Source organism: Sander lucioperca, chromosome 5 (genome assembly GCF_008315115.2).
Source record: "Sander lucioperca isolate FBNREF2018 chromosome 5, SLUC_FBN_1.2, whole genome shotgun sequence".
NCBI lineage: Eukaryota > Metazoa > Chordata > Actinopteri > Perciformes > Percidae > Sander > Sander lucioperca.
The window spans coordinates 27,583,840-27,603,993 of NC_050177.1; the positions used below are offsets into that span (position 1 = coordinate 27,583,840).

At 39.9% G+C, this 20,154-nt stretch overlaps 1 pseudogene; it reads right to left on the reverse strand.

The window, feature by feature from the left end:
* Positions 1 to 20,154, reverse strand: part of LOC116057041 — a 395,907-nt pseudogene that overhangs the window by 129,514 nt on the left and 246,239 nt on the right.

Here is a 20,154-nt window from a genome sequence, read left to right on the forward strand (position 1 = left end):
ATGTGAAATACACCTCATCACAACTGTTGTGTGGAATAAGGTTGGTGAAAAAAAGGCGCTTCAGATTATTCCTCCACAGCGCTGTGCAATGCGAGAAAATCTCAGACCTGAACCAGGTAGACACAGCACTTTTCATCAGACTCAACCTGGGTTAATTAAGTCTATTGCTAACTCGCCAAAATACCCCTGCAAATCAAATCCCCTACTTCACCGTCAACTGTCAAGCCACTAAACCTGTATGGAAATTAACACCTCTGCTGAAATGTTAAATTTGTTAACGATCATACGACATGAGACAAAACCGTCTGTGTGTCTCTCTCTCTCTCTCTCTCTCTCTCTCTCTCTGCTCACACATACACACAGACACAGTCTGGTTCTGGTGGTTGATTAACGCAGATAGGTACTGTTTAGCTCTCATAGCGGGCCAGGTGGGTAGCGCACTGCCATGAGTCCATGAGGCTAATGTCTGATTACTCCATATTTTCTTTTTTTAAAGATTATTTTTGGGGCTTTTCCACCTTTATTCAACAGGACAGCTAGGTGAGAAAGGGGAGAAAGGGGGAAGACATGCAGGAAATCGTCACAGGTCGGATTCGAACCCTGGACCAGGCATTAACCTCTAATTATATGTGCGCCTGCTCTACCCACTGAGTCAACCCGGCCACATTACTCCACATTTTCATTGTGATATTTTGTGATTACATTCTGAATCTGCAATGTTCTCTGTCAGGTAAATCAGTAAGTTAGTAGTAAGGTATACAAGGGAGTTGCATATGACGTGGTTGGGGTCCTTCTGTAAGTAATTTTGGGGTACAATTTGGTTTTGATGAATTCTACAAGCAGCAATACCACAGGCCAAGCAATCGGCCCGTTCCAAACAGGCATTTTCAACGGGCACTGCACTAGTATATTATATATGTCAGGATTGAGGTCAAGGTATGAAGTAGTGGCATTTGTCTCTTTTTGCAACACATACACACCCACACACACATACACACACACACACACACACACACACACACACACACACATACACACACACACACACACACACACACACACACACACACACACACACACACACACAAACACACACACACACACACACACACCAGAAATGTTAAATGTTCTCAGAATCAAACCCTCTGAGACCTCAACTGGTAAAGTAGGCATAGGGGTGACCTCTAGGATGGTTTCCTCATATAACTGTTGCCTCATTTAACATCAGGAATGGCCCAATCAGGAGCCTGTGACAGGAGGTAATAAATCATCTGTGGACAGTGTCAAGAAGTAAAATAAATTAGACAGTGGCTTATGTTATCTGCTCAGTGCAGTAAAACTCAACTGGTAAGAACTCAATCATCCAATTGAAAAAAAAGTGGCCAGACAGGAGAAAAACTAATGAAGGCTGCCCAAAACTCAGCCAGACTCACCATAATATCGGCACGAAACATGTCCTAACTGATGCAGGAGAGAAACTACTGTACCTTCAAGTGAGACTCCTAGTGTTGCTATGCTTGAGGAGAAGTTGGTTTAAAGTACAGAGATTAATCTGGTTGGAAAAGTCTTGTAGGCTTTAAGGAAGTTAGCCGGTGGGGTTTTCAGAAGTCATGAATCAACATTTTACCCTGCCTGAACTGAATCCCGCTTGTACTCCCTCTCTCATTTGTCAAATTCAATGATACGTTGACAGCAATCCCTGTTGTTGATGGGATTAAACAGTCATAATTTATACTGAGAGAGCTGAGTGGTTAAACCCATAAGTACTTAAAAAGAGCTGAGGGAAGACAGTGTCAAGCAAAATCGAGCTAGCACCTGATTCTGCAGATTATTGATATAAAGGTACCATTCTCTAAAACAATAATGCCTTAACTAATGTCTTAATACATGTTTAATGAATATTAAACTAATCATCAGTTATAAGATCTTAATACGGGCAACAAAATAGTTGCCAGGTTGTGAAAAATATCCTTTTGATGGTGTTTGTCCTTTCTAGTGGGTAATACATGTTTATACTTTACTCTCCATCAAGTCTCTTGTCATAATTTTTAAAGTTACAATTATTGAGATTTCATTGAAATCAACCCGTTCTTTTATTCTATTTCATTCATTCAATGTATTTATGTTCTGTAATTACCTCTCTTTATCATAGTTGTCAGTATTAGTGGCCGAAAGTGCCATTCCCACGCATGATTGAAATTGCCAGTTGCCTCAGGAAACTATGCATGCATGTAATCCAGTGTTACTAATTTGAATTTTTATCTCACTCATATCAGCCTCACTGTTTACTGTTCACTCTCTTTCCTAACATATTATGCCACATCAGAGTGTTGTACTGTTGGTAGTTCACATTAAATGCATTTAACTGATGAAACACAGGGTGGCTTTTATTGTGAAATAGTCCGGGGGAATATATTTGTTAATGAGCAGCCACACAAGTACTGTATGCTGTAGTATTAAACCAAACTTGCTGTTACCACCAGTAAACATGGGTGTCACCAAAACAACTCGGACTGAAATCTTAAGTATTATAACTTTATAGCAAGCCTATGTAACTTTTGCTGTACAGCAGACACTGTTCCCACAAATACCAAAAAAGGGACAATGGTAAATGTAAAATGTGGTGTAACAGTAGTCATTAAGATGGCAAACTGACTCAGTAATGTCAGTGATTTAGCAATATCTATCTTAAGTTTGCTAACATTAGCCACCAGAAGCTACTTGTCATACCAGTCCAATTATTGCTGTAGCTGCCAACTCCTGAATGCATTGAATTAATTAAGTCTACATTCCAACTCATTTGAGAAATAATTATATATATATATATGTTGTTGATATATTGTTGTTGATGTTATTAACTTGTTAGTAAATACAGCTCTTTTCCTGACAGCAAGTGGCTAAGTAGCCCATTTTGAAGTCCAAATGATAAATTAAAGGGTTAGCTAAAAAGACAATGAAGTTTTCATGCTGGAGGAGCATAAACACCAAGCCTTTAATATAACAAAACAGACATCCAAATATCTTATTGACTAGATATTTACAATTAAAGCATCAATAAAACTGACACAAATCCAACCAAAATGACATGAGACAAAAGAAAGAAAACCTAATATTCTACAGCTTTTGCCAAACCTCCTGTTATCTGTGTATTTATTGCTTCACTGATACATCAATATACAACAACATCAGCGGTCATGGTTTGCCATCACAAAGACGTTCTTGACGGAGTACTGTAACTGAAAATCTGCCTCACAATTTTTTATTTTAAGCAAATAATGTAACAGTATATACCGCACCTCTCACAGTCTAAATGTTAGATCTGTCATATTATGAAGGATGAGTAAATTCAGGAACACTACTATGTCTTTTGTGTCGTTCGTGTCCTTGTTAAAGTGCCTTTTGTCTAACAAGTCTGCCCGGTCCATTAGCTGCCTTTCAACTGTGAAAAAGCACATTTATCATCCTTTATATATACTGTACAAAAGCCAAAACAGTACTGACAAGGAATTAACTCCTTATTGTCGAGGTGAACTACTCTTCTTGATTGTTTTTGTCCCCAAATCGGCATCACAAATTATGATAAATGTTTTCATTTGAAGTAACTCATTTTAAGCAAAAGGTTTTGTCGGTGAGTCGACCATCCACCACTTTGATCCAGACTGAAATATCTTGACAATAAAGTATGGACTGCCATTAAAGTGTGTTCATGTTCATGCTCTCCTGACCTTTCCTCTTGTACCACCAAAAGTTTTGAGTGATATATCTTGACAACTGTTGGATGGATTTCTATTAAATTATTATTTTATTTTTTATTATTTATTTTAATACAAATATTAAAAGTCTCCAGAGAATGAATCATATTGTGCCCAACTGATTTGAGACCAATAATCATACTTGAGAGCTTAAAAACCAGTAACAGCCAATAGTATTTCTTTTATTTTTTTTGTCTAAACATGAAAGATAAACAGGCATATTTGTTAAGAATCCCTTACATTTATCATCCCTTACACAATGTTTACTAAGTCGTTCATTTTAAAGGAAAATTAACTTGTCAGTGCTATCTGGCAGCAACATATAAAACACGGTTTCTGAATTGCCTCAAACATATTTAAACACACAACAGGAGGAATCTTGAAGCAGGTGGGCTACAGCAGGAGAAAAGCACACCTGGTGCCACTTCTCTTAGCTAAGAACAGGAAAATTAGGCTAAAATTGGCACAGGCTCTCCAAAATTGGACAATAGAAGATTGGAAAAACGTTGCCTGGTCTGATGAGTCTCAATTTCCGCTGCGACATTCAGATGGTAGGGTCAGAATTTGGCATAAACAACATGAAAGCATGGATCCATCCTGCCTTGTGTCAACGGTGTAGGCTAGTGGTGATGGTGTAATGGTGTGGGGGATATTTTCTTGGCACACTTTGGGTCCCTTAGTACCAATTGAGCATTGTTTAAAAGTCACAGCCTACCTGAGTATTGTTGCTGACCATGTCCATCCCTTTATGACCACAGTGTACCCATCCTCTAATGGCTACTTCCAACAGGATAATGCACCAAGTCACAAAGCTCCAATCATCTCAAACTGCTTTCTTGAACATGACAATGAGTCCACTGTTCTCAAATGGCCTCCACAGTCACCACATCTTAATCCAATAGAGCACCTTGGGGATGTGGTGGAATGGGAGATTCTCATCATTGATGTGCTGCCGACAAATCTGCAGCAACTACATGATGCTATCATGTCAATATTGATTATATCTCTGAGTAATGTTTCCAGCACCTTGTTAAATCTATGCCACAAAGAATTAAGGCAGTTCTGAAGGCAAAAGGGGGTCCAACCCGCTACATGCAAGGTGTACCAAAAAAGTGGCCGGTGTATATACGATAGATCAGCAACAAGCTGATATCGGCTGAAGAATCAGCCTGGCCAAATTATATGTCAAATTCTAATTCTAATAATTTTGGTAAACCCTTGACTTTCATATAACGCACTAGCGGTTCAAAAATTTCAATTAACAACAAACATCTTCCTGAAGGATTGGCACAGAAATATTTTAGGCATTCATGGTTCCCTGAGCATGTTTCCCAAAAAACTGGAAAATTGATGGAAAATGTTGCTGGGGAGAGCGACTTCTACCTGGCTTAGCCGGTTACCACAGCGACCCGGGCCTGGAAAAGCAGCAGAAAATGGATGGATGGATGGATGAACAAATAAATGGCTCCTAAGTGTTGTTATATTGTACAAATGAGGTCTATCGGTTCAACACCCTCCTCACACATGCCTCTCTCTTCTCTCCTTCTGTTTCAGCTGTTTTTCTATTTCCATCCCTCTCCAACAAACTTTTACTTATGAAGTCACTTCCGTCAACCCACCTCCACCTCACCCTGTCACCCCCGCCCGCTGACACCCCCCCCCCATGTCCTATATCTGTCACATATAATCCTCCAGTGGGGATTTAGGTGATAGAAGGTTAAGTTGCTGACAGTGTGGAGCAGGTGTTTTCATAAGTGGCAGCGTGCTGTTACATTGCACTATGGCCGCACTCTCACTTTGTCAATGTCACCGCTCCTTCACGATGTGTTTCCTCGGCTTTCACGGTGTGTGTTTGTACAGACTGACAAAGTTTATGATGTAGATGACATCTGAAAGAGGGAGACAGATGAAGATGAAACAAGTAGCTCAATGCCCCGTGGCTTCTTACTTAAAAATGTTTTAATGATGTAATTTCATGAGAATGACACTGGGGAGGAGAGTGATATGTTGGACAGCTGGAGAATTTAAATGTATGGCCTATTTAAGCTATTTAGTGTATGTAATGTGTGGTTATTTTCACTCTATATTTCATTAAAATTGATGACAATATTTAGGGAAGATGTAAAATGAATCACAGAACATAAATGTACATGTAAGAGCCTAATTAATGACAATTATTCAATCTTATTTATCATCCCATAATGGCAGTTTTTTAATAATAAAATAATACAATTTTTAATTTAATAATTTTTAATAATAGACGTTTTCTGCAATGTTTTCAGGCTTCCCTTGACTTAACCTGTCACACAGTAATTATATAATGGAATATTACATATCAGGTTGTGATTGAACACAGAGTGAAAAGGAAGGCTCTTTGGAAAAGAAAGTACCTAACAAGGATATTCATTCTTGCAATATTAATTGGAGGGCGCAAAAACATTTATCAACAAAAGACACATAAGAAAGGAGATTAACTTAAAAGTGCAAGGAGAGCTATTTATCCTCAGATGAATAGAGTGCCTGCCTTAATACGTTTCATGGTGGACTGGACTGCGGTATTATTTGACTTCATGGAGCTCTGGGTCTGGAAATTGACTACAGTCTACAGTCATTTAGAGGTCTTATGGCAATTTCGCTGCAGGTTATGGAAGAGAGGAGTTCAGCGAATTGATAAACACCTGTGACATTTCCTTTTAGGACTATGTTCAAGGTAACACTTTCCACACTTCCTTTTTCTTTCTCCTCTCTTGCTAGATTTTCATTGCCTCCTTTCAGGGAAAATCTTTCCGTAGTGGATGTTATTTCATTATTTTAGTCTGTATGAATCATATGACTGACATACTGCTTTTGACATTGGCTTAATTTGAAATGTAGATGTGGACTTCCTGATATAACTGAATCACAGTTGACTGATATCGCACTACACAAATGTGGTCTGAATCCATTCACATTTCCTAAGTTGCCATAAATGGACGTAATGCTAAAACGACAAACATGTAGTGTGTGCTGTCTAGGTGAAATTGTACTTTAAATAGTCCAAAAACATAAACTGCCATGCTATCAATGGCCTCTTTCAAACATATGTTACTCATCAAGCTTATAGAGGAAATAAAAGATGTTGAAAACTTTTACAGCCCGCTGCCCTTGAGGACCATGTTCAGGGCCAGGTTTTAAAAAAAGTACACTGGCTCCTGTCTAATTATAAACTTTCTGAAACCAGTAATTTTGTGAGCCACTGAAAATAAACTTTTTTGTTACATTTTTCTGTGCGTGGATGCAGAATTGTTGCAGGCGTGTATTTTTCCAAGTTCAAAATAATGACCTGCATACAACCCCACTCCCCTCTGTTCCCATTGACAAACACTTTGGTTTTTGCTCTGTATGGTTAGTGCTTGCTGTCTGTGGCTCAGCTCCGTTGGCTAACGCAGTCTTGTTTTTTGCTTCAGAGCACCCCAAATCCCTGCTTCCCTCCTTCTATCACCCCCCCCCCCCTCCTGTCTTTTCACTCTATGCTCACCATCTACACAATCCTTTCAACCTCATCTTCACAGACCTTGAGATTGCCTTCCGTCAGTTGTGAATGTTAAAAGAGACTAACTTATTACCCAACCCGGGTCCCTCTGCAGCAGGGCCGAGAAGGCAGTCAGGCTGCAAGAATGACTCATCTGGGCGTGTAGTTTTGCACAATTTCACTTGGTGGCAGTATACGCGCACGACTCTGTGCATTCAGCACAAGCCACCTAAAGCCCAGCTTGGCATGCTCCCCACTGATTGCAATTTGCCAATGTGAATTTAGGCTGCATTCTATAATAAATCAAGATGAGATATTTTTGAGTCATGCATATATGTATGATTCAGATGAACAGAGAAGACATTCTGTAAGATTTTATTTTGTCTTTAGAGTGGGGTTCTTGGTTAACATGAAGTGGATCTTAGCCAAAAAGATTAAACTAAAATTATATTAATTCATTTCTAGATAGTATACAGGATCATTTTATTTTATTAAAAAATTGTAAGACCATTTTGAGGAGTACTTTTTACAGAATAGCACACAAGAGGAAGTTTAGCTGCATGGAGGCAAATGAATTGCCTTATTTACACACTCCATGGGTGGTATATTCTCTCCCCCTAATTATTCCACTGCTCTTAATAAACTAATAAACTAATTGCGCCCTTTCTGTTGAATTAAACTGCGCTGAAGGTTTTGTAGTTCTTGAACGCAAATGCAGTTTCACATCAAACATTTCACCTCTAATAGCTAACGTCACTGATGGTCTACTCGGGTATTTGCCACATTACACACTGTGGCTGTGCAGCATCAAGTCAAAAAGCCTCTCACACTGTGTGAGGGGAGTGGCTGAATAATTCACAGTCTTGTGTATTTTTAAACTCATCCTTACATTTATAATGCAGAAAAATTTGAATCATATGACACTGACACGCTATTAATCTTTTAGTGACTGCACATCTCCGTAGACTTTTATCTGTGAATCACTGGCAGTTAGTAAATACATGGGATGCCCGCCTTACCACGACGATATGCAGATATTAGTTTCTAGAGATTACCCTAACCATAACCACTACTAGCTTTTTTTCCTAATTGGACAAGCCATCCCAAATTAACTGCTCTTTAATCTAAAACGTGTCCCCGAATGTACCCTAAGTCAGGAACACACACACGCACACACACACACACACACACACACACACACACACACACACACACACACACACACACACACACACCTGTACAAAGTTAGATTTGTAAGACAAAAGCACAGATGGGCTCTTGTTTTCCTTTCCTTTTTCTAAAAGAAAGGACTTACTCTATCTGACATAACCTGCTTCAAACTGGCAGGAGTCCATCAGTCGAATGTGGTCCAAAAATGACCAGTGCTGGGAAAAGATATTTTTCATCATCATTCATCCTAAACAATTTAGAAGCTTCAAAGATTCAGTGTCTCTGTAATTGAAGACACCTCTGATTACTCGGCAGTGTACAGCACACGGTGGAGTGAGAGAAGATGGAATTAGATGGGACATGAATCACCAGCTGGATCTGAACCAGGTTTGAACCCACAGTCTCACAAGCATATGATAATCATGCAATAATGAACTGTTATCTGCTGCGCTCTCTGCAAGGTATTCTCCCGAACATATTGCAAAGTGTCTGCTCATACCGTGGTGGCATTGGCTCTCCAACACACACACACACACACACGCACGCACACACACACGCACACACACACATAAGTATTATTTCTATGGCATTTTATTCCTTTATTTGACATTGATAGTGCAGAAAAAGGAAATGTAGGGAAAGAGAGTAGGGTAATGGCATGCACCAAATGGTCGCACATAAATTATTGTTTTAACAAATCATACTAAATCACATACAGATCGCGCACAAAAAAGGGCAGGGTGCTGTTTGATGGCTTGCATCGCTCTATGAAAATGTTGGTGTTATTAAATACATTTGTCAATGACAATGAATATGGAACTTCTTGTAGCACATTCAAATCACAATATGAAGCTTTTTGTGAAGCTATGCAGGTCTAAATGCATTGTGGAAAGTGTAATGCCTTTGTCCCATCAATATATAGACAAAAAATTCATTTTGAACACAGAGACAAAACATTTTTGCAGATGCATTCATACTGACCATTTTTCTAACTAACCTGGCTTATAGTATGCTCTTATGGCAACTAAAGTATTATTAAAGTATTTATGAAAATCAACAAAGTAGGATTGCTTATTAGATACTTTCCCAGGTGCTGATGAGAATAGGACTAATATCAAAATCAAAAGTGAATCGTGACACTCTGTGAGGCTGCGTGCCAGTATTCTACAGAAGTTCTTAGTTCTAAAATCTCAAGTGCTGCTGTATGACCAACTGGTTTCACCACAGGTGGCATTTATGGTTATGTTTAGGCAACTGAATTTAGTTGAAGTTTGGTTAAGATTGTGTTCATGGTTAAATTTGGAAACTGACTTGAGGTACCAGACAGGACATTAACCCAGGCTTTCAGTGTTGAAGCACTTTGTAAATCCATCTGTCACTCCACTCACTAGTTTCATATTGATGTAATTTTTAGGAGATGGGGTTGCATGAGAGGGATCTAAGATGCCATAAAACTGAGTTCTAGAGCATGTGGTGCTACTTATATTTGGTGTTGTGAGTTTTAAGGGCTATCTCACATAATCAGAAATGTCAAAGCAAAGGCAAAAAAGGTAAGTTGGGTAGTTCTTGTGTTTGTAATGCATTATGTAAATCACTTGACTTGATTTTATGTATGAAATGTAATTAAACTCCCCATTGCTTGCCTTACTTTACAGACTTTCACTTCAGTCATGACTGATGCCTGTTGAACTCAATGGTTAAATCAAGGTCACTGCATGTTTGTTAAACAGGGCTTAAGTATTGAAGAGAGCGGGCAGCTTCATGTTGTTCCCTGCAATCAGACGCACTGCTGTTAAAAAATAATCAGCCACACTGACACAGTTCAAGTAGAAAATCAATGCAGAATTCCTTGCAGAATTCTTGAACTTATTAAACGTCATTTTCTGTGCCAGTAGATGTGGGACTTACTATGCTAATAATTCAAATCATTGTGAAATACAATTTTACAATTTGCTCCAAGTGTTTTTTTTTTTTCTAATTAGAACGTATATGTTAGAATAATGTTCAGAAAATCATGGACTGTGTTTTATCATCTCTGTGTTTAATCTTGTATCAACACCACACACACTTAAAAGATAAAGTCTTCTGTACTACAGTATGTTTAGCTATGTGCTTGCAGTATGTTACTGATACTGTATTGGCAACCAGTCCTTTTCTTCTTGCCCCATCCTAATCCCATAGAAATGGTGTTAGAATTATGCACAAAGGGCACCTTTTCGACACAGATTTGCATGTTTGGATTAGTAAAGCCCTGTAATGGAGGCTTGCAGAAAGCCACCATCTTGTTCTGACACACATACAACTAAAGCCGCATAGTTTCTTTCCCTTTTAAGTACCACACATTACTCATCTGTCTGTCTGCCAGCTCAGATAATTTCTTGCAAGGAGAAATTTGTTCTGTTGCTTGTAAATGTGGGAAGCAGAGGGAAGAGTCTCCCTTTTTAAATTATCAACCTCAGTAGCCAATCTCCTCGGCTCCACAATGTCTTCTGAACAACAACCACTAGATCAAATACGCTCATTTGCATTTCAGGCATCTAGACAATTGAGTGAGTGAAGCATGGTGTTCTGTATGCCTGTACCCCGTAGTGACACCAAACCCGTTTTTAATACATCTGAAAACAAAATCTGCATGAATATATGGAGGAAAAGACAAATTATAATGAAAATTTAAACTTTTAGTTTGACAGTCAGCTCCTCAAGATCGTATCCTGGCTGTTTTTTTTAATACACTTGATAGGAAAGGCAGGTGTCCTCTGGGATTACTGGTAAATTTAAAGACATTTTGTTAATCCACTGGAAGACACAACTGTAAACGTGTGAAAGCAACACATCTCAGTAACACTGAACAGAAAGACACGATTTTTCATTGCAGTCTCTCTTTGTCTGTCTCTTCCTTCTTTCAATCTATTTCAATTTAATTTATCCTTGAAAAATCAACGTGATGTGCTGATAACCATGAGTTATCATGGCTGTACCAGACAGTTAAGGTACAAATTGTATTTATACTAGATATACAACAGTTAATGTGTGAAAATATTAGCAATGCTTTTGCTTGTTACAGATAGTGTGAGTAAATTATTCTGCCTTTGACATAAATAAATTATATATTGACTGTTAACAAATCTATGTAGTGTTTCGAGACTGTAGATACATTAGCTGTGATGTGCTGATCAGGGGAGCAAATCCGTGCTGTAAATGGTGATGTTGAGAAGTTGATGTGGATCAAGAATCACAAGACACCATCAGCGTGTAGTGCCCTTAATTCTCTATGGGTTTGTAACTACGAATAACCACCATCATATAACACACATTGATTTAATCCATTGTTAATATAACATATTGATTAGTGCAGCTTTAGAGACTAGTGTGATATGGATCAGGTGTTTATAGTTTTTACACTAATCAACACATAAGGTGGGGGGGGGGGGTTAATTGCCTCCAGAGTGAGAAAGCTGCAGTACAGGAGGGAACTTCAGAATAACATATTCTGAGCTCAGAGAGACTTGCAAATTCACATATTGTTTAGTCTTGCTTAGTTTAGTACTATGGTTTAAAGCATCTCTGTGGGTACCAGCCACAGTGCATTTGTATTCATCACAGCACAACAAATGCACTAAGGGTCGTGGGAATTCATAACAATGATGTTGTGTTTAACTTGTGTACAATGTGGCTCACTATCAGAAGAGAGATAAATAACCAGCATCTTTAAAATACGATATAATTGACTCATATTCACCATGAAATATTAATGGGTGCTTTAACAATAAATACACAGTGATGTATTGAAACATATTCATGGTTGGACGTACGTACACACACACCTACACACACACACACACACACACACACACACACACACACACACACACGCACACACACACACATGCACACACATGCATGCACACACACACACACACACACACACACACACACACACACACACGCACATTTCAGCGTTAATTTCCTCCCATCAGCACACATTAATACCATAATTATACTAGAATCAACCAATAAACAGATACACAAGCAAACAAAATGAATAAAATGAGCTTTGAGTATTTTCCTCCAAACAATTAACCTACCATCACACAGGTGGTGTGACCATACCAGCTTGCCATTTTACCACCATTCACAACAATGGAAAAACACAAGCTTATTAAAAGGGTGGATTCACACGGGCATTGACAGGCTGACAGAGAGAGGAGCTGTGCAGAACCATATGGCTCTGTTTACACAGATCACTTCAGCAGCATGGTCTCGTTATATCACCAGTATCATGATGCTTTGAGAGTAATCTTGGTTGAAATAACTTTATACACACACACACACACACACACACACACACACACACACACACACACACACACACACACACACACGTGTTCCATTCATTCATCAGATATCTTCACTTCCTACGGGCTTCCACACCTGGCACCTTGGGTTATTTTAGACAAATCAATGTAAGCCTCCTAGCTTTCAACCATACATGGTCATGAATATTCTCATCAGGTCCGGACTAGTGGCCGGTCAGGACCTTGCTCAGAGGACATCCAGGGGGCCAGAGAGGAGGCAATCAAGCCTTAGCATGAGGGTCACTGGTGATTACGATGCAGGGCATATTTTTCATTACCATCCGCTGAGGTGAGACAGCATGACACAGGCCACAGGTTGCTTACTCCTTCCTTACTGTTTCTCGCTCTTTACAATTTCAACTCTGCTGCATTGAAAAGGAAAGATTTTACCATGTGGAGGAGTGTAGCAAAATGTACATTAAAATGAAACAGGTTACGCTGGAAAGCTGAGACGTTTTTTGCAGCACAAGTGATTTTGAACCACATCTTTTAACTCTATCAGAGCTAAAATGCAGTGAGGAGTCACAACTGAAATCCTATGAACATTTATTTTTCATGTACAGGAGATAAATTTAACAGCAAGTCAGGTGCTATAATTTGAAGAAAAGTTAAACATTCAATTTATTTACTTTCTTTATTAGATTTACTGTAGATGAGAATATCAATACTTAGCCAGTTAGCTTGACTTAGCATAAAGCCTGTAAACAAAGGGAACACCGCTACATGTAGCCTGAAAAGCAAATACGTATCTTTCCCAAAATGTTGAAGTATTTGTTTAAGTATGGACAAAGCCCATCTACGGAAAGCCTTTTCACTCCCTATTCAGCCCCATTGTACCGAATTTGGTTGCAGTTCCACCAGTGTTCCACTCGGGGTGATCGCGGTCGAGTGCAAAATGAATGGGACTCTATGGAGCTAGACGGCTAAATTTGTCTCTTTCGCCTGATTGTCATTGAGAAATCTCAGATTTGATTGAAGTTTTTGCAAGTTCAACGTGGATTATAGGTTGAAAGTTAAATGAACGAGTACTTATGTCCTTTTGATTTCTTACAGGTTGAGTCGTTGTTGCCCATAACATGCTAGCATTCTGCTAATGAATGCTGATTGGTCAGTGAAGGACTGATTACGATCGGAGATCCCGCTTGACGGCATCCGAAGCAGAACCAGAATGTCAGAGTGAATATTTTGGCATGGTCTTTAAAACATTAGCAAACCTCTTTCTAGCATGTGTATTGACACGGAGAGCCTAACCTGTCAGCTGTGTTGTCGATGCCTCGAGAGAGAAAAAGGAAGTGACTCAGAGTCCCGGTCCTTGTTGTCAGCGATTAAATAGCCGACGTGGTCTTATTATAGCCCGACCATTAACTAAACCCATGTAGAAAGACTAATAAAGTGCCCAGCGTATGATTTTAACAATGTGTGTGTGTGTGTGTGTCAGTCAATCGTAGTGGTCTGCGTCTGCATAGTCTGTCCCGCCAGTGTTACAATGTATATTTGTAAACATTGTTGCAATGCCTCTTCTTATCTGTCTCGCTGCCTTTTTTGAGATTGTTGCGGCCGAAAATGCCTGAGTTTGCGGGAGTTGTCCTTAATTTAGGTCATCGTGTCGTCTCATCTCTGGTTTTCCTGTATCCACCGTGTGTGTGTGTGTGTGTGTGTGTGTGTGTGTGTGTGTGTGTGTGTGCGCACGGCCCCGGCCGCTGCTTTCCCGGTGGGCCGATGCACTTTTGGGCCGAATCGCCGATATAAATAGGTCTTTGTTTTTTAACTCACAGCGGCCCATTGGTTAATTTTCTTTATTGTCACTGGCCTGACCCAATCAAATCCAGGAACCCCCTTCCCCACTCCGGGCCGCAAATTTACGAATCCCACTATGGCCACGCCTCCCGGCCCTGATACACAAGCTGTAATAGTTATGCTGGAAGTTTAGCATCCACGTTAAAATGAACAAACGACCACCAAAGCGCAAGGGAGGTGCAGAGAAATTATGGGAGAAAAAGATTAAGAATCTACAGGCAGAATCCTCAAAATGTGCCAAAATTTCTGACATGTTTGGGGCTGTAGTAGCTGCTTCAACATCAGCATTACTTGAAGCCAAGGAGGAGGAGAGGTGGCTGGCTATACAGAGAAGCAGAAACAACATCATGACAGGGAAGAAGCCGAAGAGGAGGAGAGTGACCATGACAGGGCCATGGGAGTGAGTGAGGAAAAGATGGAAGAGAGAGTAGATGACAATGAGGTAAGGAATAATCAAATTAACAGGGACTCTCAGGAAGGGAGGGAAGCTGTGTGTGTGTGTGTGTATGTGTGTGTGTGTGTGTGTGTGTGTGTGTGTGTGTGTGTGTGTGTGTGTGTGTGTGTGTATGTGTGCCTCACGTCATAACAACAACGAGCAGTTTGGCTGTAACATTAAAGTTAGTGGCTGTCAAGTAACTTAACTGCTTAAGCTTACATTGAAAATGCTAGTGGTTGGCCTGTTGGGTAGCTGAAAAGTCTGTGTGATCTATAAAATCAGTGTTGATACAAGCATCAGTGTTCCTTAAATTGCTTAATTAGCTTCTCTTGTATTGGTGCTCTTTTCCAGGGCATATACTACTCTCAGCTTTATTGTAGCTTTTGGGAAGCGTTATGGTTATGGTTATTGTATTTAACAGACACTTTAGTCCAAGTGACAAAATATGAATCTTACAATAGTTTAAATTAACAGTAAACAGTTTTTGCCAATATTAAGCAAAATAGTAATAATAACAATAATGGCAATACAATATCAATAATAAAAAGATAATAAAAATACCATAAATATACAAATCATAACTCTAAGAATGAATGAATTATTTAAGTGTAAGATCAACAGATAAGTCTTGAGACCCCTCTTGAAGGATCCAAAACGATCACATGAACGCAGAACACTAGGCAACTCATATCATAGAATGCACGCATATTTTAAGAGGACTTTTCTGCAGGGAATGTGTCTGACCAATCACGGTGGGTGTGGGCCGCCTGGGCCAAAAATGCCAGGGCCAATTTGTTGTCCCAGTCCAGCCCTGGCATGAGGTCATGAATGAGAGGCTATGAACTCATGTAAATTCCTGATGATTCATAAGATATAAAGGAATGAAGTAGCCTAATGCACAAATCATGAATTAATTAATGCATACATTCATAATTAATTTACCCTTACCGTAAAGTGTTACCATAACTTTAGTTCAAGCCTGTGGCAGCAGTTCCAAATAATTCGTTTAGTGCCATGCAATGAAAAATACCTTTTCACAAAGTTTTTCACAAGTTCAGTGGGTGCATTTTCATAGTCCCGGGAAATCTGGTCACCCTACTCTAGCTTCATAACTTTCACATGGCAAGAAAGCGAAATAAGGCTCAGGAGATTGAGTGGGGTTCTCCAATAAGCCTTTGAGCAAGACACTGAACCCCAAATTGCTCCTGATGGTTAGGCCAGCGCCTTGCATGATATAGTTTGCTGCTGTTGATGTGCGCATGAAACACATGAGAAGCAAAAATCTATACCTTAGTCTGAATCACTCTCTGATTAACCTCAATCACTTACCAATTATTAAACTCAATTTTGGGCTTGAATGTCTCGGAGGGCAGAGAAATGTATTTTAGTAAATCCATTTATTGTTTGTCTCCACCTCCCTCGCCCATAAGCAAGCACAAAATGGCTCATTCATCATCCGTGAATGAATTAGCAACCAGGCTCCAGATGTCCTCTGCCTCTTTGTGTCTTCTGCGTATCCCTGGATCTGTCTTGTCTTGTCTCCCACATGTCTCTCTCAAAAACCTCTCAGTATGCTGATGGTGCTGCTCTGATTGGCAAGGCATTAGACAGACACAGATGAGAGATGAGAGAGGGAGGAAAGAAGAAGCAGGAACGGTGACGGTGAGGGTAAGTAAAGAGGACAGAGATAAAGTATAAATGTGTTTGTAGTAAAGCACCAGAGAGAGATGATTGAGGACAGAAAGGGCTGAGAGGCGTAGAAAGAGGAAGAGAAGAGAAGAAAGTTTTACATTAGTAACTGAAAGAGTAAGCGCATGTGAACTCATGGGTGTATGAAATATTTGCCCTGTCCTCTCCTTCACTTGTTATTATCCCTCAAAGAGCCAGTTCTCGACTCGAGCCAGTGTTTTATCAACACGAAGCAGTGCTGGGCACCTTCCTTTTGAGGATGTGATGAACGTGCAGGTGCAAAGCCAAACAGCCCCATGTTGGGTCAAACATTACGCTCACTGTGCCCACTCTTTTGGCCAAAAGGGAAGCTCTGAATTCAAACCAGCGTTTGTACAATTTCAGGAAATGCATCTGAGCTACTGAAGCCCTATCTCATTGAAAATAATCCTTACAAATGGGATCATTGTTTTACTCTCATTTCTTCATCATTTCTTCACACGTAAAGTGATGTAACAAGGATACAGTCTGCTTCAGAGATTCTTTTGGTATTTAAAGCTGCATTTCTTAAAATGTGTACACTAGGGGGCAATAAAAACACAAAAACAAGCTGAAAGAAACCCATTTTTTGGGTGCTTATCCGGGTCTGTGTCATGGTGGCAGCAGGCTAAGCAATGTCCAAACCTCCTTCTCCCCAGCTACATCCTCCAGCTCCTCCTGGAGGATCCTACGGTGTTTCCAGGCCTAAATGGGACATGTAATACCTCCAGCCTATTCTGGGTCTGCCCCGAGGTCTACTACCAAATGGATGTGCCTGGAAAACCTCTAAAGGGATGTGTCCTGGAGAGATCCTTATCAGATGCCTGAACCACCTCAACTGGCTCCTTTCAACAGGAAGTAACTCTGAGCTCCTTAAGCTATCTTGATAGACACACGCACCACCAAATCTCTGGTTAATAAAAATGTTAAAGGAACACGCAGACTTATTGGGACTTTAGCTTATTCAGCGTATCCCCCAGAGTTAGATAGGTCCATACATACCCTTCTCATCTCTGTGCGTGTTGTAACTCTGTCTGACGCACCCACCGCTAGCCTCGCTTAGCACTGATCCTGGAGGTAACCTGCTCCAACTAGCCTACTGCTCCCAATAAGTGACAAAATAGCGCCAACATTTTCCTATTTACATGTTGGAGCAGAGAGTAGCAGTGCTTTGCCTTTTCTGAGAATATAGTTCCCAGTTTGTATATGGTTAGAAGATGGCTGTGTCTCATGTGACGTTGTTATTTGTACACGCTGTGACTATACAAATCACAACATGTAAATAGGAAAATGTTGGAGTGTGTGTATAATGGTGTATATGTGTGGATAGTCATATAATTGCAAAAAAAAGGCTGGAATGCTAAAAACAAAGAGAAGAAGAAGTGAAACACGCTCAAAACAGTAGTTGAGGCTTTTGACTGAATGAGGGCCGAATGGAGAAAGTGAACGTGTAAACAACATAAATTTGGACCTTTGAACATTTTGCTTAACTTATCCATCCTTTAGCAAAACACTATGGTTGTGTCAAATTACCTTCTCCCACACACAGACACACACTTCAACACACTCCACATTCAAAGAGAGAAAACTATGCTGCAGGTACAGCCATTAGGGAACAACACCAACTGAACAAGCACTTCATTTTGAGTGTTCCCAGGAGAGTGAATAAGCCTCTGGTGTTGTTGAGAGATGCAACATAATTGATGATTGCTAACAGTTTGCTATGGTGCTCTGTAATGCAACTGTACCGGTATCAAAATGCTATGACGGTCGACTCCCTGCAGAGAGAGGCCAGTCACTATTTCTGTCAACAAAACAAAACCCCTCTTTGTTATTTTCTTCCCTGCTGGCTGAAAATAACAAGGAAAATATTCCCTTACTTGTACCTTACAGCACGTTTAAAAAAAAAATCTTTTCTCACACTCCTGCTCTAGACAGAAAAAGAATGCCAATAGGGGAATATTGAGCTGGCTAACGTACTATGACAGTGTTGCTTCAGTAAGGTGTGAATGACATTAGAGAGGAGGCAAGTGTGTAGGTGGAAAAGTAAATTTGAATCTAGTATGCAGAACAATCCTACAGACGCAGAGTGAATAATTCTGACTCTTTGATCGGGCCAAATCATCTCAAGACTTTTGCTCTGCTGGGGAGTGAGGAGATGCTAAAGAGGGCCGGACCTAAAGGAGAAAGACGAGGAGTCATTTCTCATTGTGGGAGAAGGAAGAGCGTGGAGGTGAGCATTGCCTGTAAGTGGGTTATATGAGTAGGAACTTTTGAATGACTGTCTTTGTATTTTTCCATGACATGATATAGCACAGGCTAACAGGCCAGTGCAGTCAGGGAATCTGCCAGTCTGTCAGAGCCGTGCACAAAGTCTGAAAATAACTGGATGACATATAAAACATCCATCATGGCTCATTATTTGATTGCTTTGTCCATCTGTTAGTGCTATGCAGATGGGCTGAGTGATAAAATCTTAATCATTCAGTACATCCACAGAAAATGAGTGATAGAGGGCTACGAGGTAATGAGAAATACTGGAACATTTTGAAAATTTTAAGAGCCTACAGAGTTCATTCTCACACAGAGTGGATGAGTGTTTCTGCTCATTTAAATGTACAATACTTAATTTTCTGCCGCTAGGGGTCTCTCAATCCAAACGATGGATGTAAACACAGACTTTTGATGACGTTGTGAAGTTGCATGGGATGATGGGAGTTGTTGACCTTATTGTTAATCACCAGACATGTGAACTTGAGACTTGGTGACTTGGACTCGAGCCAACTTGAGTCACCGTTTTGATGACTTCCGACTTGACAAAAAAATAAATGACTTGAGACCCGACTTGGACTTGTAAGTTAATAACTTGAGACTTGAATTGAGGCATAATGACTCAGATTACTTGCCTGTATTCATAAGCTGTTAAATATAAAATAATTTAATGTTGTCACGTTACTGTCTATCAAGTATGCTATGCAGCGGCTGCAGTGCAGGTAGTGTCTGGGCCCCTTTACACAAGCTTTAAATAGCTTACCAGGGTGTCCCATTTCACATATCTGCATTATGTCTAATGATTGTGCTTGTCTTTTAACTTTTGTGAATAAATTGTGAATAAATTGAATAAAAAAAACAAACAACTGTGATTCATGATTGAACGACTCAAAAAGCTCCCCAGTAAATGACTGTCATGATTGGATGACTGGCTGTCAGTCAAACTCCTTGCTATGGCAACACGTATCATCAAAGACCCCTGAAGATACTACAACTAAGAGTGCTTTATCATGGGTTTAAAAAAAGCGACTTGATTTGGGACTTCACTTGTCTTAACTAAAAGGACTCGACTTGACTCCCAAAAAATAACTCAGGACTTGCTTGAGACTTGAACCAAATGACTTGAGATTTACTTGGGACTTGAGCAAAGATGAC